At 46.6% G+C, this 26,740-nt stretch overlaps 1 protein-coding gene across 13 annotated transcripts in view; it reads right to left on the reverse strand.

Moving 5' to 3' along the window:
* Positions 1–26,740, reverse strand: part of LRRFIP2 (LRR binding FLII interacting protein 2) — a 415,348-nt gene that overhangs the window by 41,797 nt on the left and 346,811 nt on the right. The gene's annotated exons all lie outside the window — the stretch shown is intronic.

Here is a 26,740-nt window from a genome sequence, read left to right on the forward strand (position 1 = left end):
ACGTGCCTTGAAGGGAACCTGTAGGCGGGCGGAAAGAGCATGGCGGAAGACTTATGAGGCTGATTTAAAAGCTGCATATGTTGCTTCCGTTAAGTCCTACCATCGGGCAATTTGTCAAGCCCGCGCAGCATTTTATGCTGCTGAAATTCGTAATAGCTCAAACCTGTCAAAGACCATCTTCAAGGCCGTGAAAGATCTTCTGGCGAAGCGGACTTCCTCAGTGGCTGTGGGATCTAGCTCCCATTGTGAGTCCCTCGCCTCTTACTTTTTGGGAAAAGTCCAGGCCATTTATCGGGCCTTCCCCAACACAGGGCTTGACCGGGGAGTCTCTAATGGGACACCATGCCATCCTACCCTGCTTTCATTTCCCCCATTTCTCCCGGAGGGGTTCGACAAACTTGCTTTGCAGGTTAAATCTGGCTCTCCTTTGGATCCAGTAAGACCTGCTCTTTTTAGAGACCAGGCCTTTATGGGATGTTCGGCTGTATGTTCCTTAGTCAACCTCTCTTTGGAGTCTGGTGTGGTTCCAACTAAATGGAAGCAGGCGATGGTGTCCCCAATCATTAAAAAGCCCACCCTGGATCCATCGAAGCCTGAAAGCTATCGCCCCATTTCACTGCTACCCTGGCAGGCGAAGATAACGGAGGCCCATGTTAATCTGGCCCTGTCAGATCATCTCGCCAGGACCAACGCCCTTGACCCCACACAAAATGGCTTCCGTGCTGGGCACAGCACGGAGACCGCTCTTCTTGTGATGGTAGAACATCTACGAGCGGTGCTGGATGCTGGTCAGACGGCGGCGCTGATACTTTTAGACCTCAGCGCCGCCTGTGACACGGTCTCCCATAACATCCTTTTGCACCGGCTCGAGGACATCGGCGTTGGGGGCCGGGCTCTGCAGTGGTTCCGCTCCTTCCTTGACAATCGTTCCTTCTGAGTGGCCATCCCTCCTTTTAAGTCCAACCTACAGCCACTGGCCATGGGGGTTCCGCAGGGATACTCGCTGAGTCCCACGTTATTCAACCTATACGTGAGACCGCTGGCTGAGGTCGCTAGGCAGTGGGGCCTAACTTTGGTCTCATATGCCGACGATACACAGCTGGCGGTTACTCTCTGCGGGGATGCGGAGCAAGATGCCCCCAGGCTTCAGAACGGACTGAAGGCGGTGGCAAGCTGGTTGACGGGGAACTGTCTCCAGCTTAATGCCACCAAGACGGAGGTGATGATTGTCGGGAGGAGCGTGGAACTATGGGGTGACCAATGGTGGCCGTCGGAACTGGGACCAACTCCCACCCCGGCGACTGAACTAAAAAACCTGGCTGGATGCTGGCCTTACCTTCGTCGGCCACACCAAGAAGACTGCCGCGTGCTGTTTTGGCCTGTTGAGAGGTCTAAGACCTGTCCTCAAATACTTTGACGCTCCAACCAGGCAGTTGGTAATCCAGGCTACTGTCATCTCCCGCCTGGATTATGCCAGCTCTCTCCTGGTCGGAGCCAACCAGGTAAAAATCACCCGTTTACAACGGGTACAAAATGCTGCGGCCAGAGCGATTGTTGGCCTGCCCAGATTTTGTTCTGTGTCCAGCGTTCTTCGCTCCTTGCACTGGCTTCCAGTGAGGAAGCGAATTCATTTCAAGGTTCTCTGTCTGACCTTCAAAATTCTGAAAGGTATAGGCCCCCACATTGTGTCCAACTTCCTGTCCTTTTATGTACCTACGCGTACACTCCGTTCTCAAGGTCAGGCCCTTGCTGTTGTCCCTAGATTTAGGCTTTGCCGTGCCGGAGGACGCTCTTTTAGCGTCAAAGCCGCTACCATCTGGAACTCTCTTCCAGTTGAAATCCGCCTGATGGTGGACCTCACGCTCTTTCGGAAAGCCATAAAAACTTTTCTGTTTTAATTAGTTATCCTTAAATTTCTGGACAGGTAACTAAAAAAAATAGCACAAAAGAATTATTTGTTTTACATGGGTGTGTGGGGGGAGCAGAAGTAATGCAGGGGTGGGTGAAATGCAGATGCAACACGTGGGACGTTCGGCACAAAAAGCGGAAAGGTTGGGGAGGTAACGTGAAAGCAATCAAGGGAGGACTGGAAGGGATGTTAAAGCTACAAGGAAAAGCCTGAGGAACACAGAAGCAACACAGGAATTGAAAGCAACACCAATGCAGTGTGTGGGGGAAGCAATGGGGGACCGCTGGGCGACAAGTCGGGGCAATGCTACCGCTATCCTATCTGGGTCTGTGGAAGCCTGCTAGCCACAAGTCAGAGAGTGCTGCCAGGGGTTTTCTTTCCATCACAGAGCCTGAAACAGTGACTTGAACAGCCTCCAGCTCTGGGAGGCAGAAGCTTTGGGCAGCTGGCATCTCCCTGCCCCTGAGGTCCCCAAGGGTCGATGGGGCTGGAAGTGTGCAGCATGACGGCCCAGAAGGGAGCAGAAACTTGCGGCTGACACCGAGTGAAACATTTACCTGGTAACTTTGTGACTCGCCCTGCTGTCAAGGGTGAGAGTAATCGGTGGGTGGCAGCCCCTGCCAGGCACAGCTCTTCCACACAACACATATTATTGCAACGGCCCCTGGGGGCGACATGGCATTGAGTGTGGCTTCGGTGAGGGTGACCATTAACATGCCTTTGCGAACTGGTTAACGGGCTTTGTATCACTGGATCCAGTACCCCTGGGTCCACACTCTGCCTATTCCTTACATTTGTATTTTATTATTACTACCACAGTGGGAGAATGCATTTCGTGAAAAGGCATCTTACGAGTCTAGAGAAAAATACCCACCATTTGTTGTTGTTTAAAGAGTCTGCAATGGCCTTGCATGGACACTAAACAGGGCTGTAAATAAAATGGTATGTATTCATTTGTAACAGGACTTTTTGGTCTTGGTTTCCTTTAATTATTAGTTTCGGATAACTAATGCAGCCCTAGAATACACTTAAAAGTACTATTTATATTTGCTGTTTGAAGTATGCACAAATAAGTGCTAAAAATACAGACTTTCGGTGAATTCGCTTATTTTTGCACTGGCGGGTACCCATGTTCCCTTTAGGCTGCACGCCTGAGTGCCCGCGCAGCCTTTCCTCTTTCTGCACCCAGACTGTATCTGGGAGCGCCCTGGACACTTCCGAGAGAACAAGCATTTGCAATGCAATAGGTCTCGCATTAGGAAAGTTTGAGCTATTGGTATTGTAAATGACAAATTTTGTATTTATGTTTTGGTTTTCAAAATAGCTAAATTAATAGCTTTGTCATTTACAATTCCAATAGTTTTAACTTTCGCAAATGTGACACCTATAGCATTTGTAATGCAATATGTGTTGTATTTACGTGACGTATTGATATTACAAATAACAATGGCTTTTAATTTTTTAAAATATTAAATACTTAAATAAAAGTTATAGTAATTTATAATGCCAATAGCTTAAACTTTTGTAAATAACCTTTGTGAAAATGATGTTCAGTGTATTTTATTGTGACGAAAATCCAAGAACAGAAGTGAAATATTAAATTTTTTTTGTGACATTTGTAATAAAGCTTGGAACATTGAGAGAACATATTTGAACCAGTTGTTGTTGAATAGTTGCACGGATTGATGCTGTGGTGGCGCATAGTGATGTTGTTGTGCCCCGGAGTGATGCTGTGGTGATGCGATAGAGGGAGGGAGGGAAGGCGATAGATGGATGGATGGATGGAGGGAGGGAGGGCGATGGAGGGAGGGAGGGAGTGAGGGCGGCAGAGTGAGGGCGGCAGAGTGGTAGAGTGAGGGCGGTAGAGTGAGGGCGGTAGAGTGGTAGAGTGAGGGCGGTAGAGTGAGGGCGGTAGAGTGGTAGAGTGAGGGCGGTAGAGTGAGGGCGGTAGAGTGATAAGGCTCATACCATACTCCGTACAGCGCACTTCTGCCTATCGGCCAGGTTCCCGCTACATAAATACCACAAAGGTAGATCCGTAGATACCCCCATGACCAAAGCCCTTATAATGCCCTCATCATGATTGTACCCTAACACCAGTGTGATTGATTACAAGGGTTTCTGAAAGCGCCAGGCTGAAGATACTGATTCCTGCATGTTATTTCTCATCTCTGATGCAAAAGCTGTAGTGGCGAGAGGATACCACACAGTGTCGGTAGTACAGTGCCCGGTGTTACTGTGGCACTCATAATGAGGGCATTAGTGGGACACTCCTCTGAATCATTCTCTGTGGTGTCCCAGATTGCTTAGCAAATGTTGATGTCTGAAAGGACAGAATACTTGAATATATTAGTCGCCAGTAAAACATATTGGGAGTGTGAAATTCTGTCCCTGCTGAGGACTCGTGCCTTGAGCTTGGAGAGGCGCCATTTTGGAGAATGTTTGACCAAACCTTTCTACCTAGCTCAGCATTTTTTTTTTGCAACAAGTCACTTCCTTGCCTACATTAATAACAATGGAACCCTGCTCTTTAGTTCTTAATGTATTAGTTAATTTGCCTGGGTATAGAATAACCACCCCAAGCAAAGGACAGGCACATTATTTCAACCTCTTCATCGCCTGCAGCCTCCTCAGCAGTAAAGATTGAGTAAGGCGCGAGCGGCCGCTGCAGGTTCCTAAGAGCCACCCACCAGCCTTGGCTGCTGCCTCGCGCCCGCTCGTGCCTTCCGGATAGCAGAACTCGCCCCCTTCTCCAGTTACTGCTTGAAAAGCCACAACTGAAAGAAAGGTGTCTCGGCTGCCACACTGTCACTCTTACCTCGCAGCGTTCTGCGGGTCCCTGTGAAAATGTTTCATTTCAGAATTTTCACCAGGTGATTCATGTCTCCAAAAGTGTCTGGAGGCATTTGGTAAACGATCACACAGGGCTGGCCTGTTTCAAAGCAGCGTCAAAACAAAGACCATCTCTATCGGAGCAGGGCCGACAGCGTCTCATGTGACCACATGTCATTAGCGCAGGTGGAGGCTAGGGGGGTACTGGTTAAAGCTATACTGTAGGCCTGGGGGCAGGAAGCGTGATGAGCCACCCGCTCCCATTTTGTACGTCACGGACACTCCCTGTGATCTTGGGCAAGCCATTTAAATCCCACCGACTCTGCCTCAATGCCTCGAAGCTCAGGCAACATTGCTCTGCTTCAGTTCCCATTGTGCATTCACTCCCTGTGTAACGCTTGGAGCAATGGAAGGAATATGAGGGGGCTGCAGACATGGAGATGTAATATGCCTCGAGGCAGCAAACAAAAAACGAGGCCTGACACGCAAATCGGATTTCCGCCCGGGAGAAAGGAGAGGCGTGACGCGCACAAAGGAAGGAAGGGGCGGAGAAACAACGGAGCGGACTGCCGAGTCTGGACACAGGGAGGAACAGGACGAGAGGAGTATAACAGGGGGGGGCGTCGGGGCACATTGACGGTGCCCGCCCCCCCCCCAGTGATGGAAGCCCTGCGTGTGCCCGGTGAGTGGGGTTGGGAGGGTGTGTGTGTGTGCGTTTGTGTGTGATTGTAAGCCCTGCGTTTGTGTGTGATTGTAAGCCCTGCGTGTGAGGGTGGGTGCGGGTGTGGGGGCGGGGGCAGGGGGGGTGCGTGTGTGCTCGTGGGAATGTGTGTGCGCATGCGTGACTTTGCCTGTGTGTGATTGAGAGAGCATGTCAAGGGGAGGCAGGGGATGTGCACGGCGCCGTGCGCGTCCTCGAGGAGGAATCTGAGACAGCAGAGGCGCGTGCCCGAACGCTGTCTCAGATTCCCCCGAAAGCGCTGACAATAGGTCCTTCGCTGACGCTCGACCTAAAAATGGACAATAAAAGGACATTTTGCTGTCGCCATGCTGCAAGTGTTTTCACACCCGCTGCGTTAAGACAAGGAAATATAATTTTATTGTGCCTTTCAGCAGGCGTGAAAACTCTTTCTTGAGCAGAAAGCTGCGCTGCAGGAGGCCGAGGAAACGCACTAAGACAAAGGGGCGGCTACTTCCACTAAGACTGTGTGATTATGTCCAGAGCACACAATATATATAAGTAGACTGGTTTGTCTGAAAATAACGATAGTAGGGATAGACCGGACACAGCGTGTAGTCTTAAAGGGTTTTTATTCAACCACAGTATTCCCCACTTGGGAATCACTGTAAATATAATTCCGGATGCGGAAACCGAGACTCGTTCGACTCCATGAGGAAGGCGCAACACTGCCTTTACCTCTTTGAACTTGCACAACTTGCCAAGTTCCGAAGCAACTCTAAACAAGGGTTCTGGCGAATCTTCTGTTGCCGCCCCTTTTTTTTTTAAACCACCCGATTAGGACCGGGTTGGAATTATCACCGGTCCCCCGAACCCGACTTTTGACGAATTTCATCAGCCCTGAAGAGTCACAGCCATATGTTGTGATGAAACACGTGTCGGCTTGATTTATATTTACAGTGATTCCCAAGTGGGGAATACTGTGGTTGAATAAAAACCCTTTAAGACTACACGCTGTGTCCGGTCTATTCCTACTATTGTTATTTTCAGACAAACCAGTCTACTTATATATATTGTGTGCTCTGGACATAATCACATAAGCTTAAAGAGAAGAAGGTCCTTCGTCTTTCTTCCTTCGCAGAGGTTAAGGTTTTCCTCTGACCAAGAAGCACCTACTAAAACAATCCATTAGAACATTACCCTACCGTAACAAGTTGTGCGCCATTTTTTCTGAAACACTTAAAAAACCTTTTCGCTGATCACTAACTTCCACTAAGACTGATACATTTCAGGAGGCCAATCCGGGCCAGTTTGAATTAAATGCTTTCAACAGGCTTATTTTGTTTTAAGACTTGGCAAACACTTTTTTACAGAGCCTCTTGTTCATGCAGTATCGCATAGGTGAGCTTCTTCAAATATATGACATTAGGATGCCGGTTGATCAAGTCTGGTTTTAGGGTTGTGCTGTATTCTCAGCAGTTTTCAGGTAACAGTAAAATGTCAAAATGACTCTGGTGAATAATGCTGTTGGAGAGAGATGGATCTTTGTCTAGACACACTTTTGACTTTTCATAAAGCAGTGTAGAGGGAAATACACCTGCTGCAAAGAATGTGTACCATGCAAATCGCAGGAATATATCTATGTGGCTAGCTCAAGTGGTTACTGCTTTTGTCACAGAGATCCTTTTGTTACTTGCAATTCATAAGTCACAATCCTAATATAGCACAGTAACCTATGAATTATCAAAGAGCTGCATGCAAACTGCATGTTTAGGGAAGAAATGTATGCTTTTTCCCCGGGCTTTCATTATCCTACTGTTGCTGAAGGGGGTTGTTTGGCCGGAAATAGAGTCTTATTAGTAATGCTAACCCCAGCCACTGGGGTCAGTCCAAACCATTGGGGTACGTTTTAAATCCTGAGTTTATGCTTCTCCAGACTAAACACTGAATTGATGACATGTGATTCCTATAGCCTTTAATCCTCATTGTTTTCTGTAACATTTTCTACTGACTGATTTACACACATACGATTCATTGTGTATAATGTACATGTGTGATGTAAAATGCGCTGGCACCTAACACTGGTCTGAATAGTGCTACACAACAAATTAATGGTGTGTGAGAAAGGGGCACTTGAGGGATGAAGTACACTGTTGGAGAGTGGTAGTGGGAATCCATGGAGAAGGTCATTGGGGGGATAGCTAAAAAAGATTGTTGCATGTGGACCAACAAAGGCGCTTTGAAAGTAGTGTGTTGCTCATTGTGGAGACATACCATATATATCATGAGCTCCATGTTTGACAGTGCTGCTTTTTAAAAATTTGCCTAGTTTCATTACCATTAATAAGTCAGTGGCTTGTTTTTTAACAGAACGTACTTAAACACTTTGCAAAGGGTTCAATGGAGCCCCCATACTTTATTTGTGAATTCTTTGAATATATGATTTTTTTAAACAAAACAGATCACTTTTTTTTATTTAAAATGTTATAACAGTTTTTATCTTAATGTAAATGTATCACTTTAGTTGGCATTGATTCAGGTCATGCCCTGCACTTCTGTTGGCAGCCGCAGCTAGGGCTGGAAAAGCCCATCTTCAATACCGGTTTGTGCTGTGTGCCTCTGTTTGGAAGGGGCTATTAGGTGTGATCAGTCAATGTTGAAAAATTAGTGTTTTGTCTGGAAACTAAATCGTGTTTCCCAAAGTAGTCCCCCAGAGGAACAGGAATCTAGTCCATATTGGTCAAGAACTCCAGTTACCTGCGCTAGTCCTGTTTTTAGCGGATATCACTGAAGAGCGAATAAAGACAACTGTGCAGTATTTAAGGCCACAAGAGAATAGTTGAGTAGGTCTGTTAAGGCAGGCCCAGCTTAGAGCATCCCTAATATGTCCAATCCACTGCAGAGGCTCCGGTCCTAGCCTTTCTCCGGAGGGTTACCGGCTCAGTCCCCCACCTCACTCTGTTACCCCTTTCTCCAACTACCAGCAGCATCTCCCTCATGCATTACCTTCCTTCTAATACTTGGAGTCCGTCATACTCAAGGGCATCATCGAGGAGGTAGGGAGAGGAGGCATGTGTGTGGTCTTTTGAAGAATTTCCGCATCTTGTGGAAGCACCAGACCTGCAGAGGGCAGGTTGGGTTGAGCCCTATTCTTGGAATAGTGAGCCAGGTTAAGGAGAATTTTGGGCTTGGGATGTAAGGCAAGCCTTTCATCCTTCTGAGGTTGATAGACTGAGCACTAATGAGTTGGTAAGAGTGCCTCAAGATGTAAATTTTAGCTATACACTTTTGTTAATGTCATGAGAGTGAATAGCTAGGCATACCCAAGTGAAATAGACTTCCGAGAATTAGTCTGCTCTCACTAGTGGGCGAGTGTCAGCACTTGAGGTAGAGTTTGGAAGGTGAGGCTCAGTGAGGGGCATGTCAGCCCAGGGACAGGGGTTTGAGGGACTTATAGAGTGGCTTGCAGGGATCACAGAGAAGAAACATGTCAGTACTGTGGAGAACTCAGAGTGAATGGGGACATCAGCACTGGGCTCTGGAGGACCCAGTGAAGGAACATTAGCCCAGGCGGAAAGAGTTCCACCTCTGTAAAGAGGGAAAACTCGGCACATGTGCCCTGAAGGCTGATTTGCACTTCTACACACTGCCTTTCACATATTCCATCTCTTGAAATGCAAGGTATGCCTATACCCAAGGTGAGAAAACAGAACAGGTTGGCTGGACAGGATGATTAAGACGAAAAATTCTGGAACCACGCAGCCGATATGTACTACATGTCCACTGGAATTGTATTCCAAGAAAATTTATTTTCTTTTAAACTTAGACTTCATGAGTTTCAAAAAACAACAGACACAAACGAGAGACTGTCAGTACAGTTAGTTCAACAACATGCAACAACATGCAATCATGTATACAATATCTACAAATATACAAATTTACAAATGTACAAACACTTAAGGCGAAAAATCAAACAAAGCACAAATTATCACACCAAAAACAATAAAACACATAATATTCCAAATTAATTGCAAAGTACAGATTGCTACTAGATACAGTGCATTATTCGTGCATGGAACAAGAAAGGGGGAATCCAGTCCTTAGAACTAAAAACCACAAGACAGGCGGAACTAAGATGGAAAAAGGGTGCTTGCCTGTCTAACAAAACCTGTGGTCGAATGTTTTTGTAGGGTTACACTGCTAGAGCCCAATGAAGTGGTAAGGTTTACATCCTAGCTGCACCCTTTGGTGTTGCCACAGGTTGGGGGCGTCAACGCGTTTCGAACCTTTGATGTTATAGGTTCTCCTCAGGACAGGGACTGGGAACGGTTTAGTCTGCACAGCGGGCACAGGAGTTGCCGTAGTGGAGGTATACCGCAGTTCAAAATGAAGGTCTGTGCTTCACGGAGTGATAGACTGAAGACACGATGCCCGCAACGCGGTGCACACTCAGGTTGGAGGGCAGCTCACATGTTTTTGCGCAGATGTTGGTGGCTGCTTTTGAAAAAGATAATTAGGGGCTTCTGGTCAATGAACCGAATTCAGGCCAGCGAGCGGGGACCATTCAACCGCAACCCGTCGTATAAATGAAGTATCTCTGCCGCTCCAAGGAAAGTTCAGTCTGTAGGTTTGGACCTACAGACTACAGACTGAACTTTCCTTGGAGCGGCAGAGATACTAGTTCTAAGGACTGGATTCCCCCTTTCTTGTTCCATGCACGAATAATGCACTGTATCTAGTAGCAATCTGTACTTTGCAATTAATTTGGAATATTATGTGTTTTATTGTTTTTGGTGTGATAATGTGTGCTTTGTTTGATTTTTCGCCTTAAGTGTTTGTACATTTGTAAATTTGTATATTTGTAGATATTGTATACATGATTGCATGTTGTTGAACTAACTGTACTGACAGTCTCTCGTTTGTGTCTGTTGTTTTTTGAAACTCATGAAGTCTAAGTTTAAAAGAAAATAAATTTTCTTGGAATACAATTCCAGTGGTCACGTAGTACATATCGGCTGCGTGGTTCCAGAATTTTTCGTCTTAATCATCCTGTCCAGCCAACCTGTTCTGTTTTCCCACTTGTTGAGATCCGGGCTGGTCAGATGTAGGATCCAATACCTTCACTGTTTCACAGTATGCCCAAGGTGAGGCTTACTCAGGCAGAGGTACCTTCCAAGGCCTGGCACATGCAGAGGGTGCCCGCAGATGCATTGTGGCCAATGGGAGCCGGATTGCAACCTATGCCTCATATCTACGATAGTTGGAAGCAGGCAACCTGATGTCAGGAGGTGCAATAGTCTGGCTCATGCCACGTAAGAGTGGCTACTCAGACTGGGGGAGGTCACCAGAAATGTTCACTCACTGGTTTTGTGTAGGAGCTTGTCATGAGGTAGAAAAGAAAAGAGGACAAGGAGACTGTGTGGAAGGTGATAGATGAGGTAGAAAGGCAATGGAAATCAAGAAAAACAGAAGCTTAGAACGCAGTAGAGCTGGATAGAAGGAGGTTGGGAGGAGGAGTGGTCAACTATAGAGGAGCGATATAGAGACGGGAAATAAAGAAGTGACATAGAAGGGTAGGAAAGAATGGGATATGAAGTAGAGAGTGAATAAAGGCAGGCAAGTCACAGCATTAGAAAATGGAAAAAAATATAGATAAGACAGAATGAAAGTAAAGATAGGAGAGTAGAGAAAAGGAGAAAGTATAACAACAGGGACTGGAAAGAAAGAAGGTGAGGGATAGAAAAACTGAATAATAGGAAGGACAAAAATAATAGGAAGATTGAGAGAGGGAAAGGGGAGATTGGAGTTTAGAGAGGAAAAAGGGGCATGAATGGTGAGGGTGAACTAAGGGAGTGAGACAGTAAAAAGGAAGACGTGAATAAGCAAGAAATGGGTGTGAAACAGAAAGGAGAGAAAAAAGAGAGGAAGGACGATAAGAAGAAACAAAAGGTGATAGGTAAGAAGAGGGGAGGGAAAAGGATTGAAAGGGACACTTAGCACACTGTCAGGGCAACAACAGACACTAGCTCATTGTGTTAATCTAGGTAACGAAATTTATTAGTACAGTAGTTAAGTGGCTTTGCAAATGATTGCTGGGTAAGAGCGGTCATCTAAGTTGGGGGGGGGCGTTGTTTTGTAGTTGTGTTATTCGGGGGGCTGCACATGTTTGTCTATTGTTGAGAAGAAAGAAAAAGAAAGTGCAAAAACAAACCAACTTATTGCTTATTTCAGCCCCAAAAATGTGTTGTGGGTACGACTGCCTCTCATTTTTTGTGTTTCATACATAACAGACATGGGGCGGACAACCTTTGCGTGAATTCTATGTTTACAAGAGCAAACACACACCTATTTGATCATAAGGCTATCTATTGAGCGAATGCAAAGTAACTTGCACTATACCGTGTACCTTTGCCACCATGGAAAACTTTTGCTTCATCCCTTGGCAGGAGCAAATCTGAAATCTTTTCAAGTGTGGGAAGAGTTTGGAGAGTTGGTGAATAGACAAACACGAAAGTGTGTGGGTGTATCCAGACGCGCAGGCAATTCTAACACTGAGTGTCCTGCCCCCTGCCTACTTTCAACTTCTGTATGAAGATCTGAAGAAATATAGCAAAATCCGAGTCTTGCTATAGTTTATACCCTAAAATAGCATACGTCCGGGCACAATCAGAGCGGCTACTATAATAGCTTCTATTTGAGAATATTACCATAATTTGTCAACTGAGTGTTTAGCACTAAAAGGAACAAGGAGGTTTTTTTTTTATGGGCAAGTAGATTTCTGAAGCAAACCGTCCTTTAGACGAGTACATATTTTATCAAATTCCAGACCCCGACTTCCTAGCAAGAAGTAGAAAGTATATACCCCCGCCCTGCAGTCATAGAACTAGAACCAGGGGGGCCAAGGTGCTTCTATTCTGCAAGCATGGTGGGGAAAGGATTTTTATGGAGCTGGTGAGCGCCCGACAGCTCCAAAACCGATTTAAAGAATACTTATGCAGTGTGACGCTGAGGGCATTTCCGAATTCTCACATTGCTCTCACCAAATTTCTTATCATTTGGTGATGGCAAGAAAAATAACCTTGACATGTGTAGCCTGCAGTAATGACCCCAAAATAATTTCCTCAACTTTACTAGTTTTTACTGCAAAGACCAGAATTTACTTTTAACGGTATTAATAACTAATTGGTTAGACATATAAAATTAAGGTGCAACATTAATGTGCTGCTAAATCAAAACATGTCTGGGGTCTACTATGATAGCATTGTCTACAGATATTAAACATTTTGATTGCCTCATTTAAATTCTTGGGAATAAAGTTAGGGTATTAAAAAGTAATACAGGTCAATCAACAAGGTTAAAGAGTAATAATGTCAGAACACAGCCAAGCTTGAGGCAGCTGTTAACACGAAGAATTCTAGTTTACAGACCATCTGTCGCTCCAACTTACAACAGATTCTCCTTGTGCAGGCCTATGGTGCATCTAGGCCGAGTAAAACGGGAATATTTAGGGACTGATCCTGAAAAAATGAGCAGCGTAGCTTTCAATGCTGCAGACAGTGGGCAGGCCAAGGGGAAGAGAGGTGCCCTTCTGCTGAAAATTAGATATAAATGGTCTCAGAATGGGACTGGGTATGAGCCATGAACCCCTTGGGTAGTGTGACACACTGCATCAAACCTGTTCTCTCCAGGGATACAAGTTATGCCATCACAAAGTGTGTATCAGGAATCCAGGTGCTCCAACGCTTCGCAGAGGCAGTACTGACGAATGTCCCGATCACCCTTCCACCGGTACCCTCGCTACAAGAGCAAGACCACCAGCAGCAGGGAAAGGGGAAGTGGACAGAGAAGAGAATACCTGTACTTGACTGGCACCCTACTTCCAACGACTGCTATTCATCTTGCCGCCATTTCGAAAGGTGCCTAATACACAGAAGGGGGAGAGAGAGAGAATATACCACAAACCTTCTCACACTGTGCTGACTATTCATAAATGATAAACGAAACTTGTCCTACCAGTTTCTGCCCAGGTATTTGCCTCTCTTCTATATTTTGAAATGTTATCTGACTGAACTTCCTGCAGTGAAGACATATACGAACATTAGTATCTCTCCCCAGAATAGCACTACACAGACACACACTCTCTCTCTATGAACCCAAATTGTACCTGTGAAGTTCTTCGTCAGACCTTGTCTTGGGGTTCTGTGCAGAGATGTCTTCGGGTTAGAGGTGCAGGCTAAAGTTCACAAATTTCATGAAGCACGCAAAAAGGAAAAGGGGAGGTACATAGGGGAGGATAGGCTAGGAGAAACGCACGGGGGAACGATTGCGGGGGAATGCGAGTGAAGCAATACAGTTTGGATATTGGTTGACTTGACCTTACTTGTAGAGTTCAAGTTTCTCTTCAGACTGAGTACTCAACTACGTCTTGTCAGGTTGAATCCTCGTTGCCACTCGTCTTCTTCTGACGAACTGCAGGATAGTGGATGACAGCTGTCACAGCTCTGGAACTGCGACGGAGAACTTCGCTTGACCAAAATGCCTCTCTGAGTAATGAGAGCGTACGACAAAGATTTCTCTCACGAAAGTCTCTGTAAACTCTGATACTATGGTATTTAGAAGGTCTTTGATAATTGCTGTTAATCTCCCGTCATGAATAGTTGACGCGGAGCAGCGACAAGAACAAGCTTCTAGAACGGAATCTTCGTTGAAGTGCGCAGTGAGGAGCGCGCGTCTTTCCGAAGTCCACTAGAGGGCGCATCGATTGGATGCAGTAAATGGAACATTGAGCGGCCATCTTAGGGAGGGGAACTATATACAGTCTTAGCAGTTCATTAGTTCATTGACTCGGATTACCTCTGGAATTTCTCAGTCTACCAGAGGGACAAGGAACCCACACATTAGCTCGTGCAGAGCGGGGCCAAGGCAGGGAGCTAACCCACAGTCTTGGGGAAACTACAGTGGCTACTCTGTGAATCCTGACAGTACCCCCTCCCGAGGACCGATTTATCGGTCTTGGTTTGTGTGGAAATCTGGAATGAAAGCGTTTCAACAGTTGTGGGGCGTGAATGTTGCTGACCGGTTCCCAAGACCTTTCTTCTGGGCCAAACCCTTTCCAATCCACTAAATACTTCAAATTCCCTTTTACATACTTGGAATCTAAAATGTCCTTAACCTCATATTCCGGATGCCCTTGGACTGTAAGTGGATCTGGAGGTTTGGTAAGCCGTATAGGCACTTGGACCTTTTTCAGCAAGGATACATGAAAAACTGGGTGTACACCTATCTTAGCTGGGAGTTTCAGTTTTACTGTAACTGGTCCTAACACCTTCTCAATAGTATACGGACCCACAAATCTAGGCTGAAATTTTCTGTTACCTCTCAAATGCAAATTTTTTGTGGACAACCACACCTGATCTCCTGCTTGGTACTGTGGGGGTTTTTTCCTATGTGAATCTGCAAACCTTTTATAGGACGCTTTAGCTTTCTCTAGATTCTTTTCAGCTGATTTGTGCAAAGAACTTAAGTCTAAAAGGGCCCTCTTGGCTGCAGGGACGTCTAACTCCTCTTGTAGCACCATAAAGTTTGGATGTCTACCAAAGTTCAAATAAAACGGAGAGTAACCAGTAGATGCACTCTTCGCATTATTGCAGGCAAACTCGGCCATCCACAACTTTTCGGACCATTCCCCACCTTGATCCAACAAGAATAGCCTCAAGTACTGTTCTAATTCTTGATTGGTCCTTTCTGTCTGCCCATCGGATTCTGGGTGGTAGCTAGTGGACAATCTACCCTCTATCCCCATCCCCTTTAGGAAGGCCTTCCAGAAATGGGAAATAAATTGGGGACCTCGGTCTGAGACCACTATTTTAGGGACACCATGAATTTTGACAATATTTTCACTGAATACTCTAGCTAATTGGACTGCCGTGGGAATTCCTGACAAAGGGATGAAGTGACTCATTTTCGTAAATGTATCTACCACCACCAGGATGGTATCAAATCCCTTGCTCAAAGGTAAGTCTACGATGAGGTCTAAGGAAATCGTATGCCACGGGGAAGGGGGAGTGGGCAAAGGCTGAAGCAACCCTTGGGGAGCCTGTCTAGTGGGTTTACTCCGAGCACAAGATTCGCAAGACTGAACATATTTCCTGATCTGATCGGACATCCCAGGCCACCAAAAATAACGTTGCACTAATTCTTGAGTCTTGGCAATTCCTTTGTGACCCGCCAGAGGATGGTCATGACAATTTCGCAAAGCTTTTTCCTGAAGCTCGAGGGTTGGGAGATATAAGGCTTCCTTGACATATGGTAACTGTTGTCGACACTGACGCTCTTCTCCAAGTAACACCCACTGTTGAATTTCTTCTGAGGTTAAACTCTTACGGACCTCTTCTTTGAAATTGTCCAATGTAAGCGCCCCCACGATCTTTGTTTCTGGGATGATTGGTTTCGCTTCTACGATATGCTCAGATTCTTCGGTTTGAAGTCGAGACAGCGCATCCGCTTTCCCATTCTTGGGGCCAGGTCGATAGGTAATCACGAAGTCGAAGTCCGCGAAGTAAAGGGACCAACGCAGCTGACGGGGAGTCAAGGTCTTAGCCGTCTTCAAAAATTGCAGGTTCTTGTGATCAGAATAGACGGTGACTGTATGACGTGCTCCCAACAGATAGTGTCTCCAGTCCTCAAAAGCATCCTTTACTGCCAATAGCTCTTTCTCTGTGATGGTATAATTTATTTCAGCAGAGTTCAATTTTCTGGAGCGGTACGCCACAGGATGCAACTGCCCAGTCTTTGGATGACGTTGAGAGAGAACTCCCCCGATGGCCTGATCTGAAGCATCAGCTTCCACGTAAAATGGTTCAGCAGGATCCGCATGCAGTAAGATAGGGGCAGAGGTGAATTGTTTCTTCAATTTCAGGAAGGCGGAGTTTGACTCATTAGTCCATTCAAATTTTACTCCTTTCTTCAAGAGAACTGTGATGGGAGTAATCAATTGTGAAAATCCTTGAATAAATCGCCGATAGAAATTGGCAAACCCCAGAAACCTTTGAATTTCTTTCACATTCTTGGGAGCTGGCCAATCTTCCACTGCTTGTACTTTTCTTGGGTCCATGGTCACTCCTTGAGGCGAAATAACGAATCCCAAAAACTCCACTTGAGACACATGAAAAACACACTTTTCCAATTTAACAAATAGCTGGTTTGCTTGCAATCGTTCCAGGACCAAACGTACATGCTGGGTGTGTTCCTGGGGATTCTGCGAGTAAATCAAGATATCATCCAGATAGACGATGGCAATCTTATCCATAAGATCGCTCATAATGTCGTTGATAAAGTGTTGAAATACTGCAGGAGCATTACAAAGGCCGAATGGCATAACGCAATACTCGAAAAGACCAAACTTGGTTCGAAAGGCTGTCTTCCACTCATGCCCTTCCTTCATTCGAACCAAGTGATAAGCTCCTCGTAAATCCAGTTTGGTGAAAATTTGTGCTTCCTTAATCTGATCCAGAAGAACTGAAATCAACGGCAACGGGTATCTATTTTTAATGGTGACCTGGTTCAAGGCACGATAGTCTATGCAAGTTCTGAGACTACCTTCTTGCTTCTTCGGTATGAAGAACAGAGGTGAGGAAACTGGGGACTGAGAGGGCCGGATAAATCCATTCGCAAGATATCGATCCAGGTATTCTTTTAAATGCACATTTTCGGCTTCAGTCAATGCATAGATTCGGCTACAAGGAAGAGCTGCTCCCGGTTCCAAGTCGATGGTGCAATCATAAGCACGATGGGGGGGCAATACTTCAGCTTCCTGTTCACTGAACACCGTCTTGAGATCTCGATATTCAGGAGGAATCTCTTCAGTCACAATTGCTCCAATGGACTGTCCGCCAAATGACAATAGCATGGACGGCGTAGGCTCTTTTTCCGTATTCTTGGCTCCGTAACAGTGGGACCGGCAAAACTCCGAATGCAGACTGACTGTCCGGTTTTCCCAATCTATAGTCGGGTTGTGGAGGGTTAACCAGGGCAGTCCCAGGATTAATTGAAATTGGGGAGCATCGATCAAATTGAATTGCAACACCTCCCGATGCCCTTCTCCTTGAGTAATTTCCAATTCTTCAGTGTGACTAGTAATGGGTCCGGAGGTCAAATTAGTCCCGTCTACAGCACGTACTGGCTCGGGATGTTCCTTTGCGATGGCCTTAATTCCCATCTGTTTAGCATAGCGGATATCACAAAAGTTTCCAGTGGCCCCAGAATCGAGCATAATGGCCACTCCACAAATCTGGTGTTCACGGAATCGCATGGTTACATGAAGGATGACATGAGGAGTCATGGTCTGCAGCGTATTCAAAACCAAATGAGACTTTGGAGTCGTCTTATCATCTGTCACCACCAGAGCGACCCCGTCTACTGGCGGCTCGTCTCGTTTCCCTTAAACGGAGTCTTCGGACGCTTCAAACAATCCTTCACAAAATGGCCGGCAGTACCACAATACAAACATAACTTCTTTTGTCTCCGTAGTTCTTTTTCTTCGTTGCTCAAAGGGCCTCGAACAGTCCCTATTTGCATGGGTTCTGCCTCTGAATTTCCTCCGGGTCCTTTTTCGCTCTTCGCTCGGTCAAAGCGCGGGAAATTTATCTTCCAATCTTTCTTCTTCTCGCCTTTGCGTTCCGAGTTCCGAAAATCCAATTCCAAAACCAAATCTACCAACGCTGACAACTCGATGGGTCGATTGGGAATTTGAGCCAGGGTGTCTTTGATTTCATCTCTTAAACCACGATAAAACAAGGCAGCTCTCTTTTCTTCTGGCCAGTTAGTCTCTAAGATCAATTTATTAAACTGTGTGAGGTAAGTAATTAAATCTTTGGATCCTTGACGCAGTTCCAATAATTCGTTATCAGTGGCCTGAGATATCCTTCTCCGATCAAAAATTCTAAGAAATTCAGCCTTAAATTTAGTGAAGTCACCAAGCAAAGGATCATCCTCACTAACTAAAGGCATAGCCCAGTTGGCAGCATCACCACTTAGGTATGACAGGATAAATGCTACTCGAGATTGGGCGTCTGGAAACAAGGTGGGTCGGCACATGAAATGAAGGGAACACTGGGTCAAAAAATATTGAGCCTTTTGAGGATCTCCCGAAAACCTTTCAGGAGTTGCCAAAGGGATCAAAGGAGACACCGAATGAATTACCTGAGCTACAGATTTTGGATCCACTGCAGCACTACTAGTGGTGGGTACCGCAGGACTCTGTACGGGATTCCCCATAGCTAACCCATCTACCTTTTGTGCTAACAACCTAGCCTCTTGACGGGAAGCCACTAACTCTGCCCTTAAACTTTGGTTTTCATCTCTGACGGCTCCCAAATCTCTCTGAATCCCTACTAGAATAGCGCCTAATTCCTTCAAGTCCATTCCCTCAGTCATACTGCCCGGGCGAAGGTAAAATACGTGGGCACTTCAAACTATCAGGAATCCAGGTGCTCCAACGCTTCGCAGAGGCAGTACTGACGAATGTCCCGATCACCCTTCCACCGGTACCCTCGCTACAAGAGCAAGACCACCAGCAGCAGGGAAAGGGGAAGTGGACAGAGAAGAGAATACCTGTACTTGACTGGCACCCTACTTCCAACGACTGCTATTCATCTTGCCGCCATTTCGAAAGGTGCCTAATACACAGAAGGGGGAGAGAGAGAGAATATACCACAAACCTTCTCACACTGTGCTGACTATTCATAAATGATAAACGAAACTTGTCCTACCAGTTTCTGCCCAGGTATTTGCCTCTCTTCTATATTTTGAAATGTTATCTGACTGAACTTCCTGCAGTGAAGACATATACGAACATTAGTATCTCTCCCCAGAATAGCACTACACAGACACACACTCTCTCTCTATGAACCCAAATTGTACCTGTGAAGTTCTTCGTCAGACCTTGTCTTGGGGTTCTGTGCAGAGATGTCTTCGGGTTAGAGGTGCAGGCTAAAGTTCACAAATTTCATGAAGCACGCAAAAAGGAAAAGGGGAGGTACATAGGGGAGGATAGGCTAGGAGAAACGCACGGGGGAACGATTGCGGGGGAATGCGAGTGAAGCAATACAGTTTGGATATTGGTTGACTTGACCTTACTTGTAGAGTTCAAGTTTCTCTTCAGACTGAGTACTCAACTACGTCTTGTCAGGTTGAATCCTCGTTGCCACTCGTCTTCTTCTGACGAACTGCAGGATAGTGGATGACAGCTGTCACAGCTCTGGAACTGCGACGGAGAACTTCGCTTGACCAAAATGCCTCTCTGAGTAATGAGAGCGTACGACAAAGATTTCTCTCACGAAAGTCTCTGTAAACTCTGATACTATGGTATTTAGAAGGTCTTTGATAATTGCTGTTAATCTCCCGTCATGAATAGTTGACGCGGAGCAGCGACAAGAACAAGCTTCTAGAACGGAATCTTCGTTGAAGTGCGCAGTGAGGAGCGCGCGTCTTTCCGAAGTCCACTAGAGGGCGCATCGATTGGATGCAGTAAATGGAACATTGAGCGGCCATCTTAGGGAGGGGAACTATATACAGTCTTAGCAGTTCATTAGTTCATTGACTCGGATTACCTCTGGAATTTCTCAGTCTACCAGAGGGACAAGGAACCCACACATTAGCTCGTGCAGAGCGGGGCCAAGGCAGGGAGCTAACCCACAGTCTTGGGGAAACTACAGTGGCTACTCTGTGAATCCTGACAGTGTGCCATTTACTTTTTGAGCTTGGCCCTCAGAGGCTACTCAAGGCAGGAACGGGGGCGGGAAGGCGGATGCTCGCACTTAGTATTTTCTGTCATGTGGTCTTCACACTAACCAATCACACTAATATTAACTGAGTGCGCTGTTCTCGGTTCACCCAAAGGCCGACGGTGGTAGGTGGCACCAGCACAAAACACCACAGCTGCTGTACCATGACCTGTCCAGCATGAGAGCCCTGTGGTGCACAGTGTGCTTCAGCCAGGTGGTCAGTTAAGTGCTGAGCAGGTAGTCAATGGCAGCGCACACAGGACTGACTGGGCACTTGAGTCACTGACGCTGCTGGAGTATGACAGCAGTCGCATCTCAATGGAGAATGTAGCTTACGCTGCAGAGTTTGTTTGCAATTGCCGCCATAAGTGCGCTGGGGATGCCCAGACGTGGGTCCCAGGCACTCCACACCACTGGAGTCAAGCTAGCCGGGCTGATGAGAGGTGTTACCTCGAAACCGGTCCGGTCCTCGGATGCTTGATTCCGTTCTAGGAAGGACATGGCTTTTGTAGTTCGGACTGGACTGTTCCCATGGGGCACAGGGTCAGAGCTGATTTGCATATCGCCATTGTCTAACCCAGGGTGGTGTGGAGTGCAAAAAAACGATGGATTTGGGCACAGATCCTTGGACTGGGGTGAATGTGTGACATTGATCCACATTCGGTCCATCACCTGTTTTGTTTGCAGAGTTCTAAAAGTCACATCCCATAGAAGAATGTAGCTTGCACTGCTTCCGTCAACAGCAATTACATTCCACTGAATAGCTTTGTTGTACACACTGCTGGAGCTCTACAGTAGTGACATCACATGGATAATGTACCTCACCTACTGGAGTCCAACAGAAGTGACATCTCATTTAAACACGCATTTGCAATGCAATAGGACTCGCATTAATTAAGTTTGAGCTATTGGCATTGCTAAATATTGCAACACCAATTGCAACAAAAGTCTATAAATTGTAGGCCAAATAAAGTGTATTTATTTTTGTAGCAATGGTGGCATGCTGCGCTTTAGATGAATATGTTTAAAAGTAAAGTGCGCCATACTGCGATTGCTACAATAGTTAATTGTGGATGCGTTAACAATTGATGTGTGATCTGATGGCTGGTGGTGTGTGTGTCTGTAGAAATTGTGCACTGATGGCTGGTGGTGTGTGTGCCTGGTGGAAGTGTGCACTGACGGCTGGTGGTGTGTGTGTGCCTGGTGAAAGCATGCATTGACGGCTGGTGGTGTGTGCGCGCCTGGTGAAAGCATGCACTGACAGCTGGTGGTGTGTGTGTGCCTGGTGAAAGCGTGCACTGACGACTTATGGTGTCTGTGCCTGGTGAAAGCGTGCACTGACGACTTATGGTGTCTGTGTCTGGTGAAAGTGTGCACTGACGACTTATGGTGTCTGTGTCTGGTGAAAGTGTGCACTGACGGTGTGGTTGTGTGTGTGTGTGGTTGTGTGTGTGGTTGTGTGTGTGGTTGTGTGTGTGTGTGTGGTTGTGTGGTTGTGTGTGTGTGTGTGTGTGTGTGTGTGGCGGTGTGGGTGTGTGTGTGGCGGTGTGTGTGTGCGCGGTGTGTGTGCTGTGTGTGTGGTGGTGTGTGGTGGTGTGTGGTGGTGTATGTGTGGTGGTGTGTGTGTGGTGGTGTGTGTGTGGTGGTGTGTGTGTGTTGGTGTGTGTGGTGTGTGTGTGGTGTGTGTGGTGTGTGTGGTGTGTGTGGTGTGTGTGTGGTGTGTGTGTGGTGTGTGTGTGGTGTGTGTGGTGTGTGTGTGGTGTGTGTGTGGTGTGTGTGTGGTGTGTGTGTGTGGTGTGTGTGTGGTGTGTGTGTGTGTGTGTGTGTGGTGTGTGTGTGTGTGTGGTGTGTGTGTGTGGTGTGTGTGTGTGTGGTGTGTGTGTGTGTGTGTGGTGTGTGTGTGTGTGTGGTGTGTGTGTGGTGTGTGTGTGTGTGTGGTGTGTGTGTGGTGTGTGTGTGTGTGTGTGTGGTGTGGTGTGTGTGTGGTGTGGTGTGTGTGGTGTGTGTGTGGTGTGGTGTGTGTGGTGTGGTGTGTGTGGTGTGTGTGGTGTGTGTGTGTGGTGTGTGTGTGGTGTGGTGTGTGTGGTGTGGTGTGTGTGGTGTGGTGTGTGTGGTGTGGTGTGTGTGGTGTGGTGTGTGTGGTGTGGTGTGTGTGTGGTGTGTGTGTGGTGTGTGTGTGTGGTGTGTGTGTGTGGTGTGTGTGTGGTGTGTGTGTGGTGTGTGTGTGGTGTGTGTGTGGTGTGTGTGGTGTGTGTGTGGTGTGTGTGTGGTGTGTGTGGGTGGTGTGTGGGTGGTGTGTGATGTGTTTGTGTGTGTTTGGTGTTGTGTATGGTGTGTGTGGTGTGTGTGGTGTGTGTGTGTGTGTGGTGTGGTGTGTGAGAGTGTGGTGTGTGTGGTGGTGTGTGTGTGTGTGTGGTGTGTGTGTGTGGTGGTGTGTGTGGTGTGTGATGTGTGTGTGTGTGTGGTGTGTGTGTGTGGTGTGTGTGTGGTGTGTGTGTGGTGTGTGTGTGGTGTGTGTGTGTGTGGTGTGTGTGTGGGGTGTGTGTGTGTGGTGTGTGTGTGTGGGGTGTGTGTGTGTGGTGTGTGGTGTGTGTGTGTGTGGTGTGTGTGTGTGGTGTGTGTGTGTGGTGTGTGTGTGTGTGTGGTGTGTGTGTGGTGTGTGTCTGGTGAGTGTGGTGTTGTGCGTGTGTGTGTTTCTCAATGACAGGGGCTGGATGGGGCCTGCGCTATAATTGGCTGGGGTGATTTGTAATCAACTGCTACACAAACGGTAATTCAAAACGTGTTCCTACATCGGCAGCTCACAAAATGCCCCTCCCACCACAAAACTGGGAGCAGCGCTTTGCTGAAAGCGGATGCAGGACACAGAAATAAGAAATGGCGGCCTGCGTCAGTGATTGACAGTTAATTTGTGCTCTTCATCTGTGACGTCAGCGCTGTCTGGAAATGATGGGCCGTCACTCACGCTGAACTCAGCTTCAAAAGTAGAAAAGTCTTCCATCAGACAGAAAAAGTCCTAGGCCATGCTTTCACAGAGCCCTGTTCATGCTTCCACACTAGTATGGGGAGGAGTGAGGAGGGGGAGGGAGGAGGGGGAGGAGGGGGAGGGAGGAGGGAGGAGGGAGGAGAGAGGGGGAGGAGGGGGAGGAAGGAGGAGGGGGGAAGAGTGTGTGAGAGTGTGTGTGAGAGTGTGTTTGTGAGAGAGTGTGTTTGTGAGAGTGAGTGTGTGTGTGAGAGTCAGTGAGTGTGAGTGAGATTTGTGTTTGAGAGTGTGTGAGTGCGTGTGTGTTTGGAGGAGGGCAGCAACGTGACAGGAAGAGGATATTGGCCTCCACACAGATATTGGCAGATTAGGATGGACAGTAGCAGCTCAGAAATTACAATAAGACTGCCATGTCTTCTTCTGAGATGTAAACAAAAGAGCGATCCAACGGTTTCCAGCACGAACTATACAAAGACCCTTAAACTAACTGAGTTCCATAAAATAAAAAATACTACCAACAAACTATAACTCAATGTAAGTGCAGAAGTAGATCGCATTCGGAACATTTTTTAGCATGGTAACATCATCGTCATCACCACCTAATGATTTTGAAGTGTAACAAACATTTCTAGGCACACTAACCACTGAATATACACATTTCCACACAGTAACTGCCTTTCCCAAGATCGTCGTGGAGTCACCTGTGCAAGAGGTTTATATTTAAGTGTATATATACTAAGGCACCTCATATTGCTGGGGCTAACGGTCGTCAAACAACAACATTTACAGGGTATGAAAAAAATATGGAGAAAATATTTTTGCCATCCCATTGGTTGGCAGGCTGGATAAATTGTAACAGAAAGGGGAAAAAAAGTGTTTCATCTTTCAGCAAAAAGATTAAGAAACCAAACCTATTGTGTTCTCGTTTGAGGGAGCAATGAAACCATGGCACAGGTTTATTCAAGTGTGGTTTATTCCTATTTTTTGCATTTCTTCAGCTTTGATCAAATGTGGTAAAGAGTAGTGGAAAGTAGATAGGGGCAGCATGGGGAAAACAAGGGCTGGCGTTTGTTTGTGATCACTTTCATGGCTGCTTTGATGTTCTCAGGAGCCGCGCGGCTCACTGAGAACATCAAAGCGGCCGCGAAGGTGATCACGCAGGCTGACAAATGGTGCGCGCGCCCGGCGCACATGCTTGTGATCACTTTTGTGGCCGCTTTGATGTTCTCAGAGAGGCTAAAGGGGCGCTAATGTGAGGACATGCACAGAAGGAGCGAGAGAGAATAAAGCAAGGAATATAAACCTAGAAAGAAATAAGGAGAGTGAAAAGGATAGGCAGAATTATATCCGATATATATAGATATACCTGATATGACAAGGATGGATATGTACACAGAATGAACCAGAAGTGAAGGTAGGAGAGGCTAAAGGAAGGCAGAAACAACGCATGTGTTAAATGTGGAAAGGTGAGAAATCTCAAAAGTATGGGTAAGGGAGAAGAGCGTCAAAAAGACAAACAACGAGAGGTCGACGGAAGGGGAAAGAATGAACACGAAAATTAGTCAGAAAGGGAGCGATTGAAAGACTTAAAGAAGGGAGCGGAAGAGGGGAAGTAAAGAATGAGAAGAGCTAATAAGAGATGGCGTGAGAAGAGAGGGGGGGGGAGAAGGACAGAGGGGCAGGATGAAAGGCAAAACCGGGGAGTAAAACTAGGAACGACATAGCTAAAGAAGAGGGGCGGGAAGAAGCATAGACAGGTGTGCCTGGAAACAAAGTGAAGAGAAACAAGGGATTGAGACAGAAGGGAAGCAGCGGACACGTGGCAAACCTGAACCATCAGGGGCGATGCAGAAGCTAAAGAGATGGAGGGCAGAGGAGAGTAAAAAAGAGGAAAGAGATAGGAGAAAGCGCGGAGAAAGAATTAAATAAAATTAGAGCGTGATTGTGGCCCTGAAATGAAGGAGGAAGTGACAGAAAAGGAGAGCGCACGTTACGTTGCAAGTACTGCTTATAAATGTGCGCGTGAGGCGCTGCACCGCCGATCATTAAAATGTGTGTGTAAGAGGCACTATGAAAAACACCACATGACAGTACAGTTAGCAAGTTTACTTACAAAATACTGATGGAGGGAAAAGGGCACACACTAAAATGCAGAGACTTACAGACACGTACGATTAATAGACAGACGGACAGAGGTGCGGAAATCAACAATGGGATAAGACGGGTAGGAGATGAAAGGCAAGAACAACAAGCTGAGGAAGAAGCGATGCAACCACTGCAAATGTATAAAAAAAAAAAGGAAACCCTAAAGTTTACCATCTGTACACTACATAAGGACACAACTGAAATGTGGTTGCTTTATGTAACGAGAAACTTTTATTGCAGTGATGCACAGCAAACACACAACGTCCAAAAGTGAAAGGCAACTTCACATGACCCAGTGTTCTGCCTGTATTCTAACAACATTTGGGCACCTGGTTAATACTGCGTGTAAAGATACGAGTGGGATATAAAGGAACTGCTATAAAAGCCATTCGACTCCAAGAACCATGGCAAATGGTGATCACTTTTGCACCCGCTTTGATGTTCTCAGTGGCCGCACGGCTCACTGAGAACATCAAAGCGGCCGCAAAAGTGATCACGCAGGCTGACAAATGGTGCGCGCGCCCGGCGCACATGCACTGTACCTTGATCCGCCTGCAAACTTTGGGAGCACTTTCAAAAGCCCCTTACTAAATTCTCGCAAAGCATCGCTTACGCGATAGCTAGGCGAGACCTAAAAAGTAGTTCACAATGATGGAGCACTACAGCGGTCACAAACCATTGCAGAATATATCTGACGCTGATGGAGTCTTACAGCAGGGACATCTCATAGGAGGAAATAGCTCACGCTGATGGAGTACTACAGCGGTCACAATCCACTGCACAATATACCTCACGGTGCAGAAGTCCTACAGCAGGAACATCTCATTGGAGAAAGTAGCTCACCCTGGAGTACTACAGGGGTCACAACCCATTGCAGAATGTACCTCACGCTGCTGGATTCATACAGCAGGGACATCTCATTGGAGGAAGTTGCTCAAAATGATACAGCACTACAGCGGTCACATCCCACTGCACAATATACCTCACGCTGCTGGAGTCCTACAGCAGGGACATCAAGTTGAAGAATGAAGGTCACACTACTGGAGTCCTACTGCAATAACATCTTACTGGAGAATGTTCCTCACGCTGCTGGAGTCTTACAACAGGGACATCTCATTGGAGGAGGTAGCTTGCGCTGCTTGAGTACTACAGCGGTCACAACCCATTTCAGAATGTACCTCACGCTGCTGGAGTCCTACATCAGGAACATCTCACTGGAAGAAGTAGCTCGCGCAGATGGAGTAATACAGCAGGAACATCTCATTGGAGGAAGTAGCTCATGCTGATGGAGTACTACAGCGGTCACAACCCACTGCAGAATGTACCTTAAGCAGCAGGAGTCCTACAGAAGGGACATCTCATTGGAGGAAGAAGCTCGCACTGATGGAGTAATACAGCAGGGACATCTC

This window comes from Lissotriton vulgaris, chromosome 4_1 (genome assembly GCF_964263255.1).
Source record: "Lissotriton vulgaris chromosome 4_1, aLisVul1.2, whole genome shotgun sequence".
Taxonomy (NCBI): Eukaryota; Metazoa; Chordata; class Amphibia; order Caudata; family Salamandridae; genus Lissotriton; species Lissotriton vulgaris.